The sequence below is a fragment of the Myotis daubentonii genome, chromosome 13 (genome assembly GCF_963259705.1).
Source record: "Myotis daubentonii chromosome 13, mMyoDau2.1, whole genome shotgun sequence".
Taxonomy (NCBI): Eukaryota; Metazoa; Chordata; class Mammalia; order Chiroptera; family Vespertilionidae; genus Myotis; species Myotis daubentonii.
This window is the reverse complement of record NC_081852.1, coordinates 41176894-41202696: the sequence shown is the minus strand read 5'-3', so window position 1 is coordinate 41202696 and position 25803 is coordinate 41176894. Positions and strand designations below refer to the sequence as shown.

Below are 25803 nucleotides of genomic sequence, written 5' to 3'. Positions count from 1 at the left end.
ACATTTTCTTCCCTTATTAGACATAGAGGATCTGGGCAAGAGCAGGCAAGGAAGGAGATATCTTTACCCAAGTTACTTGCGACCAAGAAGCAGTATAAGCAATTCCACTTTGAAGTCACACAAACCTGGGTTTGAATCCTGACTTTATTATTTACTTACTAGCTGTGTGATTCTGGAAAGGTTACTTATCTTCCCCAAGTTTCAGTTACCTCATCTATAAAGTTAACATCTATATTATTGATTACTAGTGTAATCAAATTAAATGGGATTTAGCATAGGGTGGAGGACACATCTATTTAATACTGTACTGGAATTACTAGGCAGTATAATAAGGTAAGAAAAACCAACAACAATTATAAAGATAGCAAAGGAAGAAATATACCAACTATATGTGGCAGCTTGATAAAAAGAAATTTTATTTCTACCTAATTGAAAAAATAAATTTCAGATGAATTAAAATTCAAAATGTAAAACAAAAATATCTAAAATATTTTGAGGAGAATATCTTTACAATCATGGGCTAGGGAAGGATTTCTTAATCAAAATATAAAATGCAGAAATCATAAAATAAAATGTTAATTTGATAGCATTAAACCCTAAACTTCTATGCAATATATGATAATATAAACAAAGACAAAAGATAAGTTATGGGCTAGAAGGAGGCATTTGCAACATATATAACCGGCGAAGGAGTAATACAGCTATACAGGGAACTTTACAAACCAATAAGAAAAAGACAAACAACCAAACAGATAAATGACAAAAGATATAAAGAAGCAATTCACAGAAGCAGCCAAGTAGCCAGTAAACTTGAAAAATGTTCAACCTTACAAGTAATCAGGGAAATGTAAATGAAATTAAGAGTGAGATAACGTTTTCCATTCATAAGGCCAGCCAAAATGTCATTTTCCCCCCCTGCATTTATAGACGTTCCAATAACTGATCTCTGACACTTGTTCACATAGTGGTTATCTCTGAAGAAGAATGAAAGATTGGGGGAAGGAACCCACAATGGTCTCTGCAATATTTTATTTCTTTTTTTTTAAAATATATTTTATTGATTTTTTACAGAGAGGAAGGGAGAGAGATAGAGAGTTAGAAACATCGATGAGAGAGAATCATCGATCAGCTGCCTCCTGCACATCTCCTACTGGGGATATGCCCGCAACCCAGGTAAATGCCCTTAACCGGAATCGAACCTGGGACCTCTCAGTCCGCAGGCCGACGCTCTATCCGCTGAGCCAAACCGGTTTCGGCAATTTCTTTAAAAAAGTATGAGGTGCCCTGACCGGTTTGGCTCAGTGGATAGAGCATCGGCCTGGGGACTCAAGGGTCCTGGGTTCGATTCCAGTCAAGGGCATGTATCTTGGTTGTGGGCACATACCCAGTTGGGAGTGTGCAGGAGGCAGCTAATCGATGTTTCTCTCTCATCGATGTTTCTAACTCTCTATCCCTCTCCCTTCCTCTCTGTAAAAAAAATCAAGAAATATATTTTTAAAAAAGTATGAAGCAAACACGACAAACGTTGACACTTTCAATTCTGGGCAATAGTTATATGGCTAATTGCCATAAACTTCTCTATGCTTTCCCATATGCTTGAAATATCCACAATAAATAAACACAAGCAAACTGTGTTTAAACAACCTGTTGATACTGAGGAGGAATAACAGAATAGAAAAATGCTCAAGTCAGACAGCTTTTGGAAGGGCTAACTGGATCCAGAATGGGAAACAGGAGGCTCCACAGAGAGATAGTGTAAAGTCCAGCAGATGGGGGCAGTGGAAAGGACAGGTGAGTGATGTGAAGAAAGATACACATTTTAGAGAAAATAAAGAAAATAAAGTCTAAAAGCAAAGGAACTATTTCTCTGGAAATCTAGAAGTAAAGGTCTTGCTTGTCCACTCAGTTACACAAACTTGACTGCACTGGAACATTTTACCTGATTTCTGGCCTAATACCACGTCCAGTTTTATGACAGAAACAGTTGTAAAAGAATTACAACTCATGGCTGATCTTGTTTAGGGAAAAGGCTGTGGTGACCTGGGAAGGCTTCCCTGAGCACATGAACTGAAGTTAACCACAGATACAAAGAAGTTAGTAGGTAGAAAAGTATGTCTCTGATAGAGGAACCAGCATATACAAAGGCCTCAAGGCATAAAGGAGTCCAAGCCTGTGAGGTGTTAGTACAGAATGTAGAAACCTCCATGACTGGTTCTGGGGAACTGTGAGGAAAGACACTGAAATGAGGGATCAAGGGGAGTATACCTATGTCTTCCTTAAAGACCAAAGAACCAGAAAAAAAACTCATCCAGGGTGAAGGACCATGTGTAAAAAGTTGAAAGACAGCTAAAAGCAACAATAAAAGCTGGGCAGGAAAAGAAAAAATAGTAGTACTTAACTGGTCTGTATATAGTTCATACCCTGATGCTCCCTTTCACTGAAGTACAATCAATTATAAACTTGGAACTTTAAGGTAAGTCAGTAGGTATTCCAGTCAAGATGATGGAGTAGGTAGAAGCTGTACTCATCTCCTCCCACGATCACATCAAAATTACAACTAAATTATAAAACAATCAACCTGGATAACCATCTGAAGACTAGATGAATGTAAGTCCTATAACTAAGGATATCCTAAAGAAGAAGCAATGTCAAGATTGGTGGGAAGGGTGGAGATGTGAAACAAACTGGCCCTGCACCCACATTTGACAGCTGAGAATCTGGAGGAACATCTCAACTGCAGAGGTCCCCTTGAAGGAGTGAGGGGTCTTATCCCCATACTGGGCTCCCAAGCCCAGAACACCAGTGCTAGGAAGAGGAGCCCACATAACATCTGCCTGTGAAAATCAGTGGGGAATTCCATCTGAAACAGAAGGCTGCTGGAAATTCAGGCTTCCCCTTAAAGGGCCAGCACACAAACTCTGGCTCGCAGGCACTCACCTTGGGCTCTGGCAGAGAAACGATGGCTTAGCAGGCACCAGAGACATGGGGAGAGACTGAGTTGTGTGGCTTCAGGACAAGAGATTGAGGGACAGCTGCCACTGTCCCTGTGTTGAGCTGTCCTGTTGCCCGCCTGTTGGGGCCATCTTTCCTGTGTTGATCCCTCCCCCTACATGGCCGAATCTTAATCTGCATTTGCCTGAGGAACTCCACTATCTCCACCCTGATTACCTCCTGAGACTCCTCCCTACCCAACTCGTGCATAGCCTGAGGCTCTCCTGAGGCCAACCAGTCTGGGCCCACGGTGCAGTCTTTGTTGAAATACTCTCAAGGAATTCTAGTAAAGACTGAGAAGTGTCAGACACACAGAGAGAAACTGAATTGTGTGGCTTCAAGGCAAGGTTCTGGAGAGACAGCCACCATCTTTCCTGTGTTGAGCCATTCCCACGACCAAATATTAATCTTCATTAGCCTGGCGAACTCCACCAGCTCCACAATGATCACTTTCTGAGACCCCTACCCCACCACAAAGGTCTGCAGACCCCAGGTGGGTGGTGGCTGACCTTGTACCCTGATACTTTTGCTGAGTGGCTTCAGGCCCAGCACTGGCACCAAATCGGAATCTGTATTAACCTAGTGAACACCACTTGACCCACCCTGGTGACTCCCTGAAACCCTGCTTCACACAACTCCTGTGCCATGCAAGGCTCTTTCAGCAGCTGAGCTTTATGAACAGCCATCAGGCAGCAACAGGTCTCAGGTACCTGGGCCTTTTGCTGACCTGCCCCAGGCCTGGTACTGGGGGCAGTCAGTCTCGGTTCACAATGTAGCCCCTCCCTCATGCATTCAGGCCCAACACAGAGAGTCACCAACCACAGATCACTTTGTAGCTCCTAATAGGTAGCCCTGGGGTGGTCACAAGCAGTGCCTGATATTTGACCTGCACCAAAGTCCTTCCCTAGAGGCCCCAGAACCAGCACACCAAGTGGTGGGTTTTAGACTTGGAGCCCCACAAGCAACACACCCAAAGGAAGATCTCAGCAGGCAACAGATCCCACTGGAGTGAATTCAGCTATGTAGAGTCAGGTGACCTCTCCCAGTAGCTCATACATTGTGGCTGTAACCAATCCTCATAGCCAGCCAGCCTGAGGGTCAACCCCACTCACTGACATGCCAATAGCAATCAAGGCTCAACTATAACATAAGGCACACATAACCCACACAGAGGATACTCCTGGAGCACCTGGCTCAGGTGATCTTGGAGACTGTGCCACTGGGACCCACAGGATACCTACTATATAAGGCCACACCAAGGCTGGGAGATGTAGCACACGTACCTGATACATAGAAACAAACACAGAGTGACAGCCAAAATGAGAAGACAAAGAAACATTTGTCCCAAATGATAGGAGAAACTTCCAAAAATGAACTAAATGAAATGGAGTCACGGAATATACCACATACAGAGTTCAAAACACTGGTTATAAGGATGCTCAAGGAAATTAAAGGAAGAATACATGAAGTCACTGAGAACTTCAACAAAGAGATAGTAAGCACACAAAAAGAACACAGAAACCATAAAAAAAGTCAGAAATAAAGAATACAATAACTGAAATGAAGAATACACTAGAAGGAATCAATGGCAGATTAGATAAGGAAGAGGACTGAATCAGTAATTTGAAAGACAAGGTAGCAGAAAACACCCAATCAGAACAAAAAGAAGAAAAAAAAAAGAATTAAAAAACTAGGATAGTTTAAGGGACCTCTAGGACAGTGATGGCGAACCTATGACACGCAAACTCATTTTTTTGGTTGATTTTTCTTTGTTAAATGGCATTTAAATATATAAAATAAATATCAAAAATATAAGTCTATGTTTTACTATGGTTGCAAATATCAAAAATTTCTATATGTGACATGGCACCAGAGTTAAGTTAGGGTTTTTCAAAATGCTGACACGCCGAGCTCAAAAGGTTCGCCATTACTGCTCTAGGAAAACATCAAGTGTAATAACATCTGCATCATAGGAATACCAGAAACAGAAGAGAGAGAACAAGAAATTGAGAACTATTTGACACCACAGGAATACAAAGGATTATAAGAAAATACTACAATTATATGCTAACAAGTTGAACAGTCTAGAAGAAATGGATAAATTGATAAAAATATACAATCTTCCAAGACTAATTCAGGAAGAAACAGAAAATCTGAACAGACTGATTACTGCCAAAGAAAATGAATCGGTAATCAAAAAAATCTAAACAAACAAAAGTCCTGGACTGGATGGCTTCACAAGTGAATTTTAGCAAACATTCAAAGAAGAATTAACACCTATCCTTCTCAAACTATTCCAAAAAATTCAAGAGGAGGGAAGGCTCCCAAGCTCACTTTACAAAGCTAACATTATCCTGATTCCAAAACTACAAAAAGACATTACTATATATATATGCCAATGTCTCTCATGCACATAGATTCAAAAATCGTCAACAAAATATTAGTAAACCAAATTCAGCAATACATTAAAAAGATCACACACCAGAAACCAAGATGGCGGCATAGGTAAACACCGGAAATTGTTGCCTAGCACAACAACTTCAAAAATACAACTAAAAGACAAAACGGACATCATCCAGAACCACAGGAAGGCTAGCTGAGTGGAAATTCTACAACTAGAAGGAAAGAGAAAAGCACACTGAGAGTCAGAGGAGGTGCGGAGTAAAATGCAGAGGTACGGAGGCGCACGTGGAAAGGGCTGGCAACTGAAGACGCGGTTGTCTTTTTCAATCGGGAGGGAGTCTCAAGCTCCTGACTGCTCTGAACTCCAGTTCCGGGCAAGTCTCTGGGGACCCAGACTCATACAGGACAAACTGGACTGTCTGGCATTGGTCGGAACTCAAGGGCAGCTTTCTCTCAGAGGTGCTTGCAGCGATTACCGGGACACTGAGACAAGGGGCCTCTTAGGGTAGGACTGAGGAGCAGCCATAGCTGTTTGCTCCGCCCTGTTGATCCCGAGACCCTGCCCCACCCAAGCTGTGTGCAGAGGCTTTTGCATATGAAAGGCCTGGCCCTTTGAAATCTGAAAATTACCTAACAGACTGCAGCTGGGTCAGAGAGACCCAGAACTTCCAAAAGAAGGCCCAAGGCCCCACAGCAGCTTGCATTGCTTCACAGCTGGGACTCATCTGGGCACCTCCAAACCCCAAATAAAGAAGAGGAATCTGCAGATCTCTCCATAGCTCCTGCTCGGTAGCCTCAGGCAGAGGCTAACTTACCATCTCTTTAGAGATCCAAGAGCCAATGTACCCAGTGGTCAGAGTGGGACCATCCAGATTACAACTCCTCAGATCCATAAGGGACACACTCAGGGGGCAGACTAAGTGAGCACCAAAGCCCCACTGAAGCAAGTCTTTCCCCAGAAGGGTGTCTCCGCACAAAAGTTCTCCCACTGTAGACACAGCTGATTCTCACAGCCAATTGGCCTGGAGGTCAATTCCTCCCAGTGATACCTACAACAATCAAGGCTTAACTACAACAAGACTGTGCACAAAGTCCACAAAGGGGTGCAACAAGAGTGCCCACCTCAGGTAATTGGGGAGGCTGAACCACTGGGCCCTATAGGACACCTAGCACAGAAAGCCACTCTATCAACACAGGGAAGCATAAAAAATGCGGAGACAAAGAAACAGGTCACAAATGACAGAAATGGACAAAAGCAAACTACTGGATATAGAGTTCAAAACCACACTTTTAAGGTTTTTCAAGAATATTCTAGAAATCGCCTATAAATTTAGTGAGAGCCTCAAAAAATCAAGTAAGATCCTTGAGGTTATGAAAAAGGACCAACTAGAAATTAAGCATACACTGACTGAAATAAAGAATATTATACAGAGTTCCAACAGCAGACTAGAAGGTCGCAAGAATCAAGTCAAAGATTTGAAATACGAAGAAGCAAAAAACACCCAACCGGAAAAACAAAAAGAAAAAAGAATCCAAAAATATGAAGATAGTATAAGGAGCCTCTGGGACAACTTCAAATGTACCAACATCCGAATTATGGGGGTGCCAGAAGAAGAGAGAGAGAGCAAGATATTGAAAACCTCTTTGAAGAAATAATGACTGAAAACTTCCCCTACCTGGTGAAAGAAATAGACTTACAAGTCCAGGAAGTGCTGAGAACCCCAAACAAAAGGAATCCAAAGAGGACCACACCAAGACACATCATGATTAAAATGCCAAGAGCAAAAAACAAAGAGAGAATCTTAAAAGCAGCAAGAGAAAAACAGTCAGTTACCTACAAGGGAGTACCCATACAACCGTCAGCTGATTTCTCAACAGAAACTATGCAGGCCAGAAGGGAGTGGCAAGAAATATTCAAAGTGATGAATGCCAAGAACCTACAACCAAGATTACTTTACCCAGCAAAGCTATCATTCAGAATTGAAGGTCAGATAAAGAGCTTCACAGATAAGAAAAAGCTAAAGGAGTTCATCACCACCAAACCAGTATTATATGAAATGCTGAAAGGTATCCTTTAAGAAGAGGAAGAAGAGGAAAAAGGTAAAGATACAAATTATGAACAACAAATACACATCTATCAACAAGTGAATCTAAAAATCAAGTGAAAAAATAATCTGATGAATAGAATAAACTGGTGAATATAATAGAATCAGAGGCATAGAAAGGGAGTGGACTGACTATTCTTGGGGGGGAAAGGGGTGTGGGAGATGCGGGAAGAGACTGGCCAAAAATCGTGCACCTATGGATGAGGACAGTGGGAGGGGGTAAGGGCAGAGGGTGGGGTGGGAACTGGGTGGAGGGGAGCTATGGGGGGAAACAAGAGGAACAACTGTAATAATCTGACCAATAAAGATTTAATTTACAAAAAAAAAGATCACACACCATGATCAAATGGGATTCATTCCTGGATGCAAAGTTGGTGCAATACCCACAAATCAATTAATGTGATACACCACATAAGCAAAAAAAGAAAGAATAAAATTATGTAATAAAATAAATAGGTGCAGAAAAAAATTGACAAAATCAGGCATCCATTTATAAAACTTCTTAGCAAAATGGGAAGAGAGGGAACATACCTCAACATAATAAAGGCCATGTATGACAGGCCCACAGCTAACATCATACTTAATGGGTGAAAGTTAAAAGTGTTTTCCTTAAGATCAGGAAAAAGACAAGGTTGTTCACTTTCACCAATTTTATTCAACATACTATTAGAAGTACTAGGCACAACAATCAGACAAGAAACAGAAAGAAAAACATGAAAATTAGAAAGGAAGAAGAAAAACTCATTATTTACAGATGATAATATATTATATAGAGAGAGCACTAAAGATTCTACCAAAAAACTACTAGACTGATAAATTAATTCAGCAAAGTAGTAGGATTCAAAATTAATAATAAAAAACAGTTGCTTTTGTAAACACCAACAATGAACTCTCAGACAGAGAAATTAAGAAAACAATCTCACTTACAACTGCGTCAGAAAAATAAAATACCTAGGAATAGCCCTGGCTGGTTTGGCTCAGTGGATAGAGCATCCGCCTGTGGACTGAAGGGTCCCAGGTTTGATTCCGGTCAAGGGCATGTACCTTGGTGGCAGGCACATCCCCAGTGGGAGGTGTGCAGGAGACAGCTGATCGATATTTCTCTCCCATTGATGTTTCTAGCTCTCTGTCCCTTTCCCTTCCTCTCTGTAAAAAATCAATAAAATATACTTTAAAAAATACCTAGGAATAAATGTAACCAAAGAGGTAAAAGACCTGTACTTGGAAAGTTATAAGACACTGAAGAAACTAAAGAAGATACAAATAAATGAAAGCATATACCATGCTCATAGATAGGAAGAATTAACATTGTTAAAATGTCCATACTATCCAAAGTAATTTATAGGTTCAACACAGCCTTGTCAAAATACCAATGGCATTTTTCACAGAACTAGAACAAATAATCCTAACATTTATACTGAACCCAAATAGGCACAGCAATCTTCAGAGAAAAGAGCAAAGTTGGAGATATCATGCTAGCTGATATCAAACTATACTACAGGGCCATAGTAACCACAACAGCATAGTACTCACAATTGGCATAAAAACAGATACATAGATCAATGGAGCAGAATAGACAGCCCAGAAATAAACTCATGCCTATCTATTCAATAAATGTGATGGGAAAATTGAACAGATACATGCAAAAAAAAAAAGAAAGAAACTAGACAACCTTTTTACACCATATACAAAAATAAACTCAAATGGATTAAAGACTTAAATGTAAGACCCAAATCCATAAAACTCCTAGAAGAAAACATAGGTAGTAAACTCCCTGACATTGCTCTTAGTAATATTTTTTTTCTGATATATCTCCTTGGGCAAGGGAAACAAAAGAAAAACAAACAAATGAGACTTCATCAAACTAAAATTGTTTGCACAACAAAGGAAACCATCAACAAAACAAAAAGACAGCCTACAGAATGGGGAACATACTTGCCAATGATATATCCAATAAGTTGTTAATATCCAAAAATTATAAAGAACTCATACAACTCAACAACCCCCAAAACAAACAATCCAACTAAAAAATGGGCATAGGAGGTGTATAGACACTTCTCCAAAGAGGACATACAGATAGATAGCCAACAGACATAAAAAAAGATGCTCAATGTCACTAATCAGAGAAATGTAAATTAAAAACCAATGAGCTATCATTTCACATCTGTCTGAATGGTTATCATCAATAAATCAACAAATAAGTATTAGCAAGGATGTGGAAGAAAGGAGGACCCTAGTGCACTGTTGGTAGAATGGCAAATTGATCTAGCCACTATGGAAATCAGTATGGAAATTCTTCAAAAAATTAAAAATAAACTATCCTATGACCCAGCAATTCTACTTTTGGGTATATGTCTGAAGAAATCCAAAACACTAATTAAAAAAGATATATGCTCTGCTATATATCTGCTATATATGTCCACTGCAGCATTATTTACAATAGCCAAGATATGGAAGCAACCCAAATGCTCATCAATAGAAGAGTGAATAAAGAAGTGGTGGTATACACACACACACACACACACACACACACAATGGAATATTACTTGGCCTTAAAAAAAATGAAATCTTACCATTTGTGACAACATGGATGGATCTAGAGGATAGTATGCTAAGTGAAGTAAGTCAGAGAAAGACAAATACCATATGATTTCACTTATATGTGGAAGCTAAAGAACAAAATAAATGAACAAACAACAGAAACAGATTCATAGATACAGAGAACAAATTGAGGGTTACCTGAATGAGAGGTGGGTTGGGGAGCTGGGTGAAAAAGGTGAAGGGACTAAGAAGTACAAATTGGTAGTTACAAAATGGTCATGGGGTAAACTATTCATAGGGAATATAGTCAATAGTATTGCAATAACTATGTGTAGTGTCAAGTAGGTACTTGAACCATCAGGGGGATGACTAAGTAAATAATATCACTGTCTAACCACTATTAGTACAGCTAAAACTAATCTATATATATAAAAAGCCCATGGCCCTAACGCCATGACGACCAAAGACCGGCGCAGGTAGGTAGGGCTGCGAGTGCAGTGGGATGGCAGGTGGGCAGGGCACGTGCAGGTGGGCAGGGCAGCGAGCACGTGAGGCCATGTGGGTGGGTGGGGCTGTGAGATTTTGCGCCCTGGGCTTCTAGTCCCATTTAATAAAAGCCTAATATGCAAATGGACCGAATGGTGGAACAACCAGTGGAACAACCCATTGCTATGATGCACTCTGACCACCAGGGTGCAGATGCTCAATGCAGGAGCTGCCCCTAGCCCACAGAACCCCAGGCCAGCCAAGGATGGTGCCAGCGGGGGCCCCCTGATAACCCCACCAGTTGCCCTGCAGAGGGAGGGGACTGGCAGTGGTGGCAGCGGTGGGGGGCGGAGCTGACGAGCGGGTGGCACCAGACTGGCCAAGGTGGGTGCCAGTGGGGGGCCCCTGATCGCCCCACTGGTCGCCCCACTGATCGGCCCTGATCTCCAGCCAGGCACAGGGACCCTACCCATGCACAAATTTCATGCACCCAGCCTCTATTCTCTATATATAAAAGCCTAAGTGACCTTCCTACCATTTGACTGGTAGCTATGATGTGCAATGACACCAGGGGGCAGACGCTCAATGCACAGGCATAGGAATGTAGAACAGACTGATGAATATCAGAGGGAAGGGGGGAGGGAGGAGGGAAGGAAGAGATTAATCAAAGATCTTATAGGCATACTAGAGGCCCGGTGCATGTGTGCACCGGCGGGGTCCCTCGGCCTGGCCTTTGGGTATCGGGCTGAAACCAGCAGTCCGGCATCCCCAGACGGGTCCTGGATTGCAAGAGGACACAGGCCAGGCCAAGGGACCCTACCGGTGCACGAATCTGTGCACTGGGCCTCTAGTATGTAATAATACTGAATATCAACTATAATTGGAAAATTAAAAATAAATTAAAAATAAATTTTAAGCCCTAGCCCAGTGATGGCGAACCTATGACACACGTGTCAGAGGTGACACACGCACTCATTTTTTTGGTTGATTTTTCTTTGTTAAATGGCATTTAAATATATAAAATAAATATCAAAAATATAAATCTTTGTTTTACTATGGTTGCAAATATCAAAAAATTTCTATATGTGACACGGCACCAGAGTTAAGTTAGGGTTTTTCAAAATGCTGACATGCCGAGCTCAGCCATCACTGCCCTAGCCTGTTTGGCGCAGTGGATAGAGTGTCAACCTGTGGACCAAAGAGTCTCAGGTTCGATTCTGGTCAAGGGCATGTACCTTGGTTGCAGGCTTCTCCCCAGTCTGGGCCCTGGTCAGGGCTCATGCAGGAGGCAACCAATTGATGTGTTTCTCTTACATCGATGTTTCCCTCTGTCTTGCCCTCTCTCTTCCACTCTCCCTAAAAATCAATGGAAAAATATCCTCAGGTGATGATTAATAACAAAAATAAAAAAATAAAATTTTAAAGAAAGGATTCCTGCAAATAAAAAAAATATAAATACAATAAAGGAAATTAGTAGGCTGAGCTATAGAGGACACAGTAGGAAAGAAACATTGAGGAGTAGGAATCTGCTGAGGAGGAATGGGAAAGTTCCTTGCATATTGGTTTATTTTATTATTATTTTTTCAGAAACTCACAGTCAGGAGGCAGCAAAGTGGATCATGCAGCGGCAGTTAAAAAAAAAAAAAAAGTAGGAGCATCCTTCTTGGATGCTACCTCAGCCTAAGCTGGTCACACTGAAAAATTTCAGGAATCAGAAATTCCAGTTGCTTTGGGCAGGAATTTCTTCTGAGGTTTCTTGGATTGGCTCTGCTATAGAGAGCAGAAGATAATATTTTTTACACCTGCAATTTTCATAATGGAAACTGACATCTTCTTGGGAGTAAACCAAGAGAAATAAATATAACTGAAAGCTTTTCCCTAATATCATATGAAGTCCAGGCTCCAGGGAGGACATTAACATTTTCTCCTTTCAAACAACGCTCGAGTTCTTTGATGGGAGAGCATGTGACCTCAGATTTGCTCCAATGACTTTTTCTTAACGTTGTGATGAAAATATCCACTTGACTGGAGTGACATTCGCCTATTTGCCCTCAAGTCCAAGTGTAGCCCCTTGAGACAAAAAGCAACTTGGGACTAATTTTTTTTTCCTTCAAAAAAGTTTTAATGGCCACCAATGTAGAAATATTAAAACTTTATCCACATGGGGAGAAATTGAATTGAAAGAACACTGGGGAGGGATGTAGCATATACCACTACAGGCTTGGGTTCTACCTCTTCCCAGGTATGTTACTTTGTCCAAGTCATCACCTAGCCAAAGCCCATTCACTCAAGTATAAATGAAGCTAACAGGCCCACATCCTGAGGTGTTGCTGTAAAAGTCAAACTTGGTAATGCTTGCTAAGCATGAAGTACAGTAAGTATTCAATTGTTGTAGCAATTGCTAATATTTTAAATTATATTTATAAATAGCAAGGCAAAGATGCTTCTCCAAAGTCATGTCGATGTTTTTTGATGGGATAATTTGCACAGAAAACCACAAGGCACTGGCAACAGTTATAACCTGATAGCATTCGTGTTTTGTGCGTGTGTGTGTGTGTGTGTGTGTTTTAATGGGATCAAAATCACCTTTAAAAGGAGGGTTTTTAGAGGATGAATACAAAAATCATCCAAGTCACCACTACCTGCTCATTCCAACACATAAGGATTATAGGGACTCAATACTGTACATGACTACATTTATTTAAAAAGTTAAAAGGGCTTTGACATTTTTTCAGATTAAAAAAAACTCATTGAAGTTATACCATACAAGTTGTAACATCTATATCAGAGACTGAGACAGCATTCTATAATCACAAAACATCTAGATATTCACATTAAATGGAATAAATAAAGACTGTAACTAGCCTCATGCCAGTTCAAGTCAGGGTTGACCACCAAATGAGTTCACTGTGAACTTAAGAAAAAACTTCGTGTTTAGAGTCTTTACCTTTGTGAACTAAAGTCCCTATTTTACTTTTGTGTCTGTACCTTGCAGAAATAAAATCTCAGTGCACAACACTGTAAACAATGTTTGTTGCAATATTGCTTTTAATAGCCAAGAGTTGGAAATAGCCTTACATGACTGCTAGTAGGAAGATGTGTTAATACAAAATGTCAAATCCACAGGGTAGCATACTATACACACACTACAAAGGATGACGCTCTCTAGAGAAAGGTTTCTCAACAATGGAACCGCTGACATTAGGGGCCAGAGAACTCTTGGTAGTGGGGCATTCCTGTGCATTATAGGATGTTTAGCAGCATCCCTGTTCTCTACCCACTAGATGCCAGTAACATCCACCCTCTCCCCTAGTTGTGACAATTAGAAATGCTTCCAATAATTGGCAACTGTCAGCTGGAGGACAAAACTGCCCCGAGTTGGGAATTGTTCTAGAGCTAATCGCATCCATGGGTGGCCCTAAACCATTGATAACTTAAAAAAAAAAAAAAGCAAGATACAGAACAACACATTGTGTAATTCCAGTGTTATTTAACTACTTTACCCACTGTTTCCAATTGGTAGATTTTTATTTCAGAAATGTATTTTCTGAAAAATAAAATCATGATACATAATTTGATGGTAAGTACAAAGGTTTGAAACTGGGAATAAAAGTCTTGGAAAAGGAGGTGTTGTCAGGACAGGAGAAAACCCCCCACCAAAGCTGGGTGTCCATCGGACTCACAGGAGGCATGTGTTGCCAGCAGCTGTTGCCAGCACCTGGCCTTGTAAGAGGCTAATAACATTATCTGACCATCAGCCTAAAACTATTCTGCAGAATAGCAATCCTCTAACTGCACACTCCGAACTTCTCCTGAGGGTTTTTTTTTTTAATTTTTATTTTTGTTCTTTTGAGGCAGAAATTAATGGAATCCTGCCAGGACTCAGCTGAAAGGACAAGTGCTGAAAGATTCAGTTCTATTTCCACCTACTGGTAGGAAAAAAGACAACAATGCAGAGTTCAGAAAAGGCAGCACAGCCCTCAAACACCCAACTCACATTGACCCCCTAATCAAGACCCTTGTTCTCTGAATTCCTGCTGCACTGGACCAAAGTCTCAGGAATCACCTGACCATAATATAAGGTTAACTGGATTCAAGAAACTGAGTTATCAATCCAATTCACCACAGTTTATATCATATCTGTCTTCACTCTGGGCTGAGAGTGCTCAAGAAGGTACAAAATATTTTCACTAACTTCCTACTAAGCACTCTCTAATAAGGGTATCCCTGACCCCTGCTTTTTATTTAGCTCTTTTACTAGTATGAGGCCTGCCCGAGTTCCCACAGAAGTAGCTTAGTATGGAGGTTGAAAAAAACAAAAAACAAAAACAGTCTCTAGGGTCAGAAAGACCTGGATTTAAGTCACAGGCATTTCCATTTGTGAGCAGTTGACCCTGAACAACTCACTTAACCTTTCTAAGCTGCTGTTTCCACTCCCAAAAAGTGAAAAGTGGCGATCCTAATGGAAACACTTTGTAGGGCTGGTAGTATCAGATGAGTTCGTGTATTCAGCACAGTACCTGACTCATAGGAAACGTGTCCTAGCTAGTTCTGTTATGCAATAATTCCACTGCCTTCCACCCATTTCCCATATGGAAAACAGAGGCAAAGGATGATGCTCAGAGGAAGGGAACTTTGGACATCGACACCCATTCTGAAGGCTACCCCCTCATCCAGGTCATGGTGCAGGCCTCCCTCAAATCCCTGCTTGTCCCACTTTACTCAGGAAGAAGGTATCATCCGTTGTCATAACAGAAATGCTGGCATATTTGTCTCATTACATGCATGCTTCCAATCATATGATCCAAATACATTCCCTTTTGCTCAAACAAAGGTAGGCTCAGCTTGAGACAGCCACCAATACCAATGCCTTCACATCATGGCACTTTTATTGTAAAAAAAAGAGAATGCTGGCAATTCAGTCAGTAGAAAAAGCATTCAGTCTTCATTCAACTACCCAAATGCACACTTATGGATTTGTCACCTAATTGTACACCCATTTTGCTTTCTCAGGTAACATATCATGAACATTAATACATTCAAACAAAATGAAAATTCTGCTGGCTTAGTATTTTTCATGCTATAAAAAAAATAAAGGATGCATCTGGTGCCTACGTTGTGTTGGGTGAGGAAGGTTAAGGAACACAGCTGTGCTCATAAGCTCCACTTTCAACTGGAGAGCAGGGCATGTTCCCGGCAAACTAGCCATTCTGCTAAAGATGCAAAAACAAAGTGTTATGGAACCGAGAAGAGAGAGAGAGACGAATCCTGATGACAGACATGGAGGTTCAGCAAAGATCTCACAAGAAGATAAGAACCGAAGAGCCAGGAGGAGAAAGGAAAAAAGGGAGGCAATGAAGGGAATTCCGTGGCCCAGGCACTTGAAATCCTACTATTTTTATGGAGAACCTGTGTAAACCTGTGTTGTCCAGGCATAAATTGTCTATTTGACAAGAGATAAGCAGATCTTATTGATATGGCTTTTCTACTTGTTATTATAAAATTATTCCTTACAAAATATTAATGCCTAGGTCTAAAGAATGGATTGATGCAAAATTAAGTCTGAGGAAATAACAGCTATTCATATCAGTAACTGGCCTGATGGATTTAAGCATCACTTGAAAGAGCTTTGGTGTATCACTATGAAATTCATATCCTGCAAGAAGATATCATATCATATTTAAACTAGAGGCCCAGTGCACAGATTCGTGCACATTGAAAGGAAATTAATTAGAAGGTGGCTGGCGGGGTGGGACTGGGCGAGATGGGCCGGACACCCCCTGGAGTCAACTTCCCCCAGTCCCTCCCCGGCCAGCTGCACCTGGGGCTGCACCGGGGCTCAAAGGGCATCTGTGGAGTGAGCGGGGTCCCTTTGGCAGGTGGGTCCATAGGCCTGGCCTGCGGGGACTGGGCCGAAACCGCCGTGCGACATCCCCCAGGGGTCCCAGAGTGCAAGAGGGCACTCTGCGAAGTTGCTGTCACTTGACAGCTCCTGCGTTGAGCATCTGACCCCTGGTGGTCAGTGTGAGTCATACCTACTGGCCTGTTGGAGGAATGGCCGGTCACTTAGCCTTTTATATATATATACTAGAGGCCCGGCGCACAAAAATTTGTGCACCCGGGGGGTCCCCTCAGCCTGGCCTGTGCCCTCTCGCAGTCTGGGACTCCTTGGAGGATGACCACCTGCTGGCTTAGGCCTGCTCCCTGGGGGATTGGGCCTAAGCTGGCAGTATGACATCCCTCTGGCAGCCTGGGAGCCCTCGGGGGATGTCCACTTGCCAGCGGGGAGCAGGCCTAAGCTGCAGTTGGACATCCTTAGCACTACTGAGGAAGCAGGAGAGGCTCCCACCACCACCGCTGAACTGGCAGCTGTCAGCCTGGCTTGTGGCTGAGCACAGCTCCCCCTGTAGGAGCACACTGACCACCAGGGGGCAGCTCCTGTATTGAGCGTCTGCCCCCTGATGGTCAGTGTTTGTCATAGTGACCAGTCATTCCCAGTCGTTCTGCTGTTAGGGTCAATTTGCATATTACCCTTTTATTATATAGGATAGAGGCTTGGTGCATGGGTGGGGGCCAGCTGGTTTGCCCTGAAGGGTGTCCTGGATCAGGGTGGGGGTCCTGCTGGGGTGCCTGGCCAGCCTGGGTGAGGGGCTGAGGGCCATTTTCAGACTGGCCACAGCCCCTTTAGGGCAGGGGGTCCTTCTGGGGTGCCTGGCCAGTCTGGGTGAGGGGCTGGGGGCCGTTTTCAGGCTGGCTAAGCCCTCCAGCGGGGACCCTCACCCCATGAGGGTGTGGCCATCCTGGGTGAGGGGCTGATGGCTGTTTGCAGGCTGGCCACAGCCCCCAGCCACCCAAGCTCCCAGTGGAGGCTGGCTGGAAGCAGGTATCTGGGATTTTTTTGTCTTCTATAATTGAAACTTTGTTGCCATGAGCGGAGGCCACAGCCGGCTCAGGGCAGGCGGGAAGCTTGGCTTCCTCCATCGCCCGGGCAACCAAGCCTCCTGCTTGCTCCAGCTCCATGGCTGCCAGTCGCCAATGTGGTTGGGTTAATTTGCATATAGTTGCTCTGATTGGCTTGTGGGCGTGGCTTAGGACATAGCAAAGGTACAGTCAATTAGCATCTTTGTCTTTTATTAGTGTTGATATATATAGATAATTATATTAATGCTGATATAAATGGGTATGTACATTTCTCTCTTAATAAAGTTAACTATAACACACTTCTATTTAGAGATAAAAATCACCAGGTTGAGTAAACCCAGGAAACAAATAGCAAATGAATTTCATATTGCATGCCAGCTCTAATCAACATTTATATATATATATATATATGTGTGTGTGTGTGTATATATATATATATACATATACACACACATATCTTTAAAATTAATTTCAGAGAGGAAATGAGAGGGAGAGAGAGATAGGAACATCAATGATGAGAGAGAGTAATCGACTGGCTGCCTCCAGCATGCCCCCAACTGGGGACTGAGCCCACAACCCGCGCATGTATCCTGACCAGGAATTGAACCATGACGCCCCTAGTTCATAGATCGATGCTCAACCACTCAGTCACGCCGGTTGGGCTCTAATCAATTTTTAGAAGTGCTTGGAATGTTTCATTACAAAGAACTTTTAGGCCATACTTGGGCTCACCAAAAGTAAGTGTCATGATGATTATTAGTGAGGTCTGCCATGGGTGCAGGGGGTAAATGGAAGCATATGTGCCCAGTATTGCCGTCCCTGACTTAAAAATTAAAGCTGAGGGAAGGGGTAACAAATCAAATCATTCAGTTGATCTCTTATTTATTGAGTAGTAACAGCCCTCTGAACATGCTTCCTCCTCTCTTTACTGTCCCATTCAATTCTGCTTCGGTGTCTTCACTCCCCCATCTGCAATACCTCCCTCTCTGAATTCCTTCTACATGTCCCTCAAGGTCTAACTCAAGGCCCACTTTCTATGAAGCATTCCTGATGATTTTTAGTCCTCACTCAGTTCCATATGACTTCAGAAATATCAGTTACAAATTTCAGTTATTTGGAATTCAGAATATGGTTACCCATAGAAAAGGTATATAAATGTTGATTAGTATCCTAAGCTAGTCTATAAAAATCCAAGTAATGACATGGGCAAAATGTATTTGCCAGAGTGTTCATTTAAAAATAAACTGTGATGAGCTGCTTCTGGGTATGTGTATGCCTATTCTTCACTCCAAGAAATGCCCAAAGCTTGGGGTGGAAAGCTGGATAGGGAAGAGTAAGACAAATGCCAGGGAGCTGGGTGTTCCCTGGGGCAGGAGTTGGGACAGAGGGACAGGAAAATAGAACTGGAACCACCTGGCAGAGGAGACTTTCCCATTGGTGATGCCAGAGGAGGAGTCCAAGTTGTTGTTGAGGGAAAGATGAAGTCAACCCTCTTCTTATTAAGCCTCCATGTCACTTATCGATGCTTCTGTGTAGAAAGTGGTACCTTCTGGGGAGAGCCCCAAGAGGAGGGACACCTATTGACATCAGGTGACATTCACTGAGTCCTTATCATCATGTAAGAAACTACAAACAGAAAACTCCTACTGCAATTCTAGGAATTAAATGTAATTAAAAAAATAACACAAGTGTCACTGTTAATGCTTGAAGGAAAAATGGTTTATTTGTTGGAAAATAAAGACATAAATGGAAATTTTGCTGTAAAAAAAATAGAGATATTCTGGGTAGTTTCTAAGCTTTTGTTTTGTTTTGTTTACCTTTATTGTTGAAAGTATTACAGATGTCCTCTTACTTTCCCCATTTGACCCCTTTAGTCCACAACTTCCTCCCCTCCCGCCCCCGCCCTTCACCACACTATTGTCTGTGTCCATGGATTATGCATATATGCATACAAGTTCTTTGGTTAATCTCTTCCCGCCTACCCACCCACTCCTACCTTCCCTCTGAGATTCAACAGTCGGACATGCTTCCATGTCTCTGGATCTATTTTGTTCATCAGTTTATTTTGTTCATTAGAGTCCACATATAAGTGAGATCATGGGATACTTATCTTTCTCTGCCTGGCTTATTTTGCTTAGCATAATACTCTCTGGGTCCCTCCATGCTGTTTCAAAGAATAAGAGATCCTTCTTTTTTACTTCTGCATAGTATTCCATAGTGTAAATGTACCACAGCTTTTTGTATCCACTCATCTACTAATGAACTCTTGGGGTGTTTCCAGAACTTAGCTATTGTAAATTGTGCTGCTATTAATATAGGGGTGCATATATTCTTTCTGATTGGTGTTTTGGGTTCCTAAAAGTGGGGTCACTGGGTCAAATGGCAATTCTGTATTTATTTTTTTTAGGAAACTCCATACAGTTTTCCATAATGGCTGCACCAGTCTGCATTCCCACTAACAGGGTACTAATGTTCCCTTTTCTCTACATCTTCACCAGCACTTTTCATTTGTTGATTTGTTGATGGTAGCCATTCTGACAGGAGTGAGGTGCTACCTCATTGTTGTTTTAATTTGTATCTCTCTGATGATTAGTGACTTTAAGCATTTTTCATGTCTCTTGGCCATCTGTATGTCCACTTTGGAGAAGTATCTATTTAGGTCCTTTGTCCATTTTTTTTTTTTGGCCTGTGACATTTTATTTTATTTATTTATTCATTTTTGTGTGTGTGTGTGTCATCCCTGCACAGGGGCCATGCTAATCTCCTCTGTATCATTCCAGTTTCAGTACATGTGCTGCTGAAGTGAGCACAGACCTGTGACATTTTAAAACTGAATGACATTATAGCTGACCCTATTCCTCATGAAGACTCTCTCTCCACCAGAGCTTCTATTAGCCTCACTCCTCAGTGATTTGTCCATTTTTTAATTTGATTGTTTGTCTCCCTTTTGCTAAGTTGTATGAGTTCCTTATATATTTTGGATATTAACCCTTTACCAGATGTATCATTGCCAAATATGTTCTCTCATACAGTGGGCTCCCTTTTCACTTTGTTGATGGTTTCTTTTGCTGTGCAGAAGCTTTTTATTTTGATGAAGTCCCATTTGTTTATTCTCTCTTTTGTTTCCCTTGCCCTATGAGATGTATCTGTAAACATATTTCTATGAGAGATGTCTGAGGTTTTGTTGCCTATGGTTTCTTCTAGGATTTTTATGACTTACATTTAATTTTTACCCATTTTGAGTTTACTAGTATTCTTGTGTATGGTGTAAGTTGGTGATCTAGTTTCATTTTTCTTTTTTTTTTGCATATACCTGTCCAATTTTCCCAACACCATTTATTGAAGAGACTATCTTTGCTCCATTGCATGCTCTTGCTTCCTTTGTAAAATATTAATTGAGCATAATGGGTTGGGTTAATTTCTGGGGTCTCTGCTCTGTTCCATTGATCTATATGCCTGTTCTAGTGCCATTATCAGGCTATTGTGATTACAGTGGCTTTGTAATATTGCTTGATATATGATATTGTGATCCATCTAACTTTGTTCTTCTCAAGATTGCTGTGGCTATTTGGGGTCTTTTTGGGTTCCATATAAAGTTTTGGAGTATTTGTTCTAGATTTGTGAAATATACTGTTGTTGTTTTTAATAGGGATTACGCTGAATCTATAGATTGCTTTGGGCAGTATGGACATTTTAATGATGTTAAGTCTACCAATCCATGAACATGGCATATTCTTCTATTTGTTTACATCTTCCTTTATCTCTTTCCCAATGTCCTGCAGTTTTCAGAGTAGAAGTCTTTTACCTCCTTGGTTAAGTTTATTCCTAAGTATCTTAATATTTTTGTTGCAATGGTAAATGGAATTTTTTTTAAGTTTCTCTTTCTGATAATTCATTATTGGTGTATAAAAATGCCAAGGATTTCTGAGTATTAATTTTGTATCCTGCTACATTGCCAAATTCATTTATTAAATCTAGTAGTTTTTTTGCTGGAGTCTGTAGGGTTCCCTACAATATCATGTCATCTGCAAATAATGAGAGTTTTACTTCCTCCTTTTCAATTTGGATGCCTTTTATGTTTTCTTCTTGTCTGATTGCTGTGGCTAGCACTTCCAGAACTATGATGAATAAGAATGCTGAAAGTGGACATCCCTGTCTTATTCCTGTTCTTAGAGGAAATGGTTTTAGTTTTTGCCCATTGAGTATGATGCTGGCTGTAAGTTTGTCATATAAGACCTTTATTATGTTGAGGCATGATCCCTCTATTCCCACTTTGCTGAGAGTTTTAATAAAAATGGGTGTTGGATTTTGTCAAATGCTTTTTCTGCATCTATTGATATGATCATATTATTTTTGTCTTTCAATTTATGTGATATATCATGTTTATTGATTTGTGAACATTGTACCAGCCTTGCTTTTCTGGAATAAATCCCACTTGGTCATGGGATTTAATATATTGTTGGATCCTATTTGCTAATATTTTGTTGAGGATTTTAGCATCTATGTTCATCAGGGATATTAGCCTGAAATTCTCTTTCTTTGTAGTGTCTTTATCTGGTTTTGGAATTAGTATAATGCTGGCCTCATAAAAAGAGCTTTGAAGTGTTCCTTCCTCTTGGATTTCTTGGAATAATTTGAGCAGAATAGGTGTTAATGTTAGTTCTTCTTTGAATGTTAGGTAAAACTCCCTTATGAAGTCGTCCAATATTTTGTTTCCTTTATCCTTTTCTGTCACTGCTGCAGGTTGGATGCATTTTTTCACTGATTACAACTCAGGCAGCCCTCTCCCTCCTCGTACCCTTTCAGGGCCCTGTTGCTAATCCTGGGCTGCTGTACTAGCCCTAATTTATGTTCTACTCTTCACCACACCTTTGCAAATATCATCTTCATTAAACTCTCTTCAAATTACTCATTTTGAGTATGCCAAGTGCATCCTGCCATGACTCTGACTTAAAAAAACTCCCAAAGGGCTTTTAATAGGAAATGATGTGAGTGAATTTGCACTTCCTGGCTCCTGGGTGGAGGCTAGTTTGGGGCAACAAGAATAAAGGCAGCGCTTTTAACAGTGTTTTCCATCCCAGGAATACTTGTTACAAATATAGATTCAAGCCCCACCACTGAAGACTGATTCAGTAGGCCTGGAATAGGCCTATCTATATCTGTAAATAAGGACTCCATGTGACTATGACAGAATCTCACAGTTGTCCAAACACTGATCAGTATGTTGGGCAGAAACCAGTAGAGATCCAGAGTGGGGAGGAGAGCTGATGGAATGGGGAGGGAAATCAGAAGCAAAGGCAGAGGAATTTGTTTTGAGAAGGCCAAAGGACACCCTTTCTATTGAGAGCAAAGAAAAAAAATGAGCTTAAAAAAGGAAGTTAAAGGAATTCTCACCTTATAACTTCAATTTCTTGGGGAAGTAGAAGGCAGAGTCACTTACTGTGATTGAAAGGGTAGACGAAGGTGTAAAGCTAGAGTGGTGCAGGTGTGGAATAGCCATTGTGGCGCCTAGGGTAGAAAGTGATCACAAGGAACATTTTAAGACTTCTTGAAGAAGCTGAGATTAGAGATGGAGAATTTGTGGGTCTGTCATGTGAGGGCTTAGTTTTGTCATTTCTCTCCAGCAGTACTTGGCAGTCAATGTCTGAAAATGGAGGAGGCAGTAATTGAATTGATTCCAGTTAGGAGGGTTGCAGAGCAGGTAGAATGGAAAGACAAGGGGCCCAGGATGTTGAACTCACACACAACCATGGGAGTAGCAGCACTACAGTATGAGGGGGAGTGCTCAACAGACGCTGTCCTTGGTCCTGAAACAGCATTGCACACCAGGGCATGGTCATTTCACTGTGAAGTTGGGGTTGGGTTAGAACATGTTCCCCTGCTCCTCAATAACACCCCGCCATACAAGACTCATGGTGTCAAGAGACTGTGCTCCTAACCCCATAATACTGTGACTGCTGTGTATACAGGCCTACAGTCTGGGTACTATCATTTGTTGAAGATACAGCTCCAACAGTTAAGGGGTATTTAAGGAATTAATTCAACAAGTCTTGACTGAGAACTTTCCAGTTGCCAGGCAAGGGATAGAGGAGTAAAAAATTACAGAGAAAGTTTATTCCCAAGTCAAATCTTTTATTTGCTTTTTAAAAGAACATTGGAGAGGGCCCTTTCCTCTCCAATTCCTCTTCACTTTTCAGCAGCTGCAGAGTACTCAATGCAAAATGATCTCCCCCAAGTTCATTCTCTCTCTCCACATAGATCTTTGTGATTTCTGTTCTTTTGCTCTTTTTTTCCTGGGTGTCCATTATTCTACAGATGAAACTTAGCTTCTCTCTCAGCCTGCCAGAATACTACCTGTTTTGGAAGAGAGAGCAAATGGAACACAGAAAACAAACAAACACAGACTTATCTTTAGCAGTCTAGAGGAAGGGAAAAGCTGTGAACATTGATACACTAAGTGCTAGGCCATCTTGGTATCTAGAAAGTCCTCCCAAACAGAGAGGGAGGCCACGTCACTGACTCTATCAGCTGACCATGGAACTTTCCTCCAAATAATTTGAAGCTGACAAACCTCCTGTGGAATTGTCCCAATGTCCTTGCTGCCCTCTAGCAGCCAAAGGTTCTATTCTGCCCCAGTGGTGGAGACTGACCCTAGCTCTTCTGTCAGGGTGACAATTCCCAATTAATTTTGAAAAATCATTAATTAAAGGCCCTCTTTTATTTTCTGGGACTTGAACTAAATGCTGGGAACACTGATAATTAAAGACAATTACTATCCTCAGATATTTCATAATTTAATGGGGCAGGCAAATCTGATACAATAAGTTCTATGTCTGCAACCTGACCAAAGTACAGAAAGGATGATGCCGGTAGAATTCTGTTTTCAGTATGCTGAGAGAGAATCGGTGATGGGAATCCAAAGGTCATGTCTCTGATTTAGGGAGAAATAAAGGCAGCAACAGCATTAGATTTTACATATAGGGAGGAAGGACAAAAGAAGGCTGAGCATGAGTCTGGGTCTAGAACTGGAAAACTGGATTTAAATTTCCCCAGATGGCAGATGTCACAGGCGAGTCTTGGCTTCAGAGCCAGTAGGTCAAAGAGAGGGAAATGAACGCATGGTATCACCTATGCAGTGTAATCCAAGAGTCTGGGACCAGATTAATGGATAACTGAAACAAAGATAATCAGATATATTAATGACCAGGGCAAACAAAGGTTCAGAACCCGGGGCAGGTAGAGGCAGGGGGTGAGTGAGCAGCTGGGGTAGGAAGTATATACATGGATAGTGACAGTTACAGAGACAACCTAGTAGAAGATTTAAGAATAGATAGTTTCCCTAAGGAATGCTGAGTGAAAAGTAGAGGCTAGGACTAAACATGAATACCAAATGCTTTGGAAAGTAGAACAAGGAATGAGAAAAAAAGTCTTTGGGTGTTACTCTAAGAAAGCAATTGCAAAACAAAACACCGAACTCTCATTCCAGTAATTGTTGAAGGCTCTGCTGAGAAAGGTTGGTTACTGTTTCCTACAGCACAGAGACTCTAAACTCCTCAACCTTCAACAAGCACAGCCATGTAATTAGCAATTAACATGACCCACATTCTGTGCTCAGTGCTTTTACTGCAGTTGTTTATTTCATCTTTACCAAATCTACATGGTAAAGATTACCATCATCATTTTTGGATGAGAGAATGGAAACTCAGAGAGGTTAAGTAAATTGCCCAAGGTCACCCAGCTAGAAGGTGAAGAAGCTAAGATCTGAACCATAACCTTGCTTGATTGCAAATCTCATGCTCTTATTCATTTAAGAAGCCTTCCTTACCATGATTAATTTCTCTGGGGTCATTATGATGGGGGGGGGGTAATGGGGTGCTTAGGACATATATGTAATACCTTAATCAATAAAGAAAAAATAAAATAAATACAAGGAAATAAAAATAGAGAAAATCCAATTTTAGTTTTTAAACTAAAGCTCATATTTAAAATATTATAAATAAACTCATCAAGCCTTACACAGGTTTGACTATAAAAACACACACACAAAAAAAACCCTCTAAGGCAAAATGAATTTTAATAGGGATATAAATGCACAGTGTGTAGAAACATGCAAGGCACGGATGTCCTCGTATAGAATTGATGGCCATGATGTTAAGAAATATCACAGACCATAAAAATGAATGGTGAAGCCCCCAGGCATGGATGGCCCTTGCCTACCTCCTCACAATCCTCATCCACCACCCCTGCTCCTGCTTCTTTGCCTCTGGTCTTCCTTCAGTACCTTCAACATGTGCTACATTCCTTCTCTCCTCGGGACTTTGCACATGCTACTCACTCTGCCTGGAATATTCTTTCC

General features: G+C 41.4%; 1 protein-coding gene and 1 non-coding gene across 3 annotated transcripts in view; both read right to left on the bottom strand.

Annotated features, from left to right (window-relative positions):
* Positions 1–25803, bottom strand: part of PLCE1 (phospholipase C epsilon 1) — a 292198-nt gene that overhangs the window by 201625 nt on the left and 64770 nt on the right. The window lies entirely within an intron of this gene.
* LOC132215095 (U6 spliceosomal RNA) lies at positions 20151–20257 on the bottom strand. Its single transcript, XR_009448449.1, has one exon. It is a non-coding gene; the product is annotated as a U6 spliceosomal RNA (small nuclear RNA).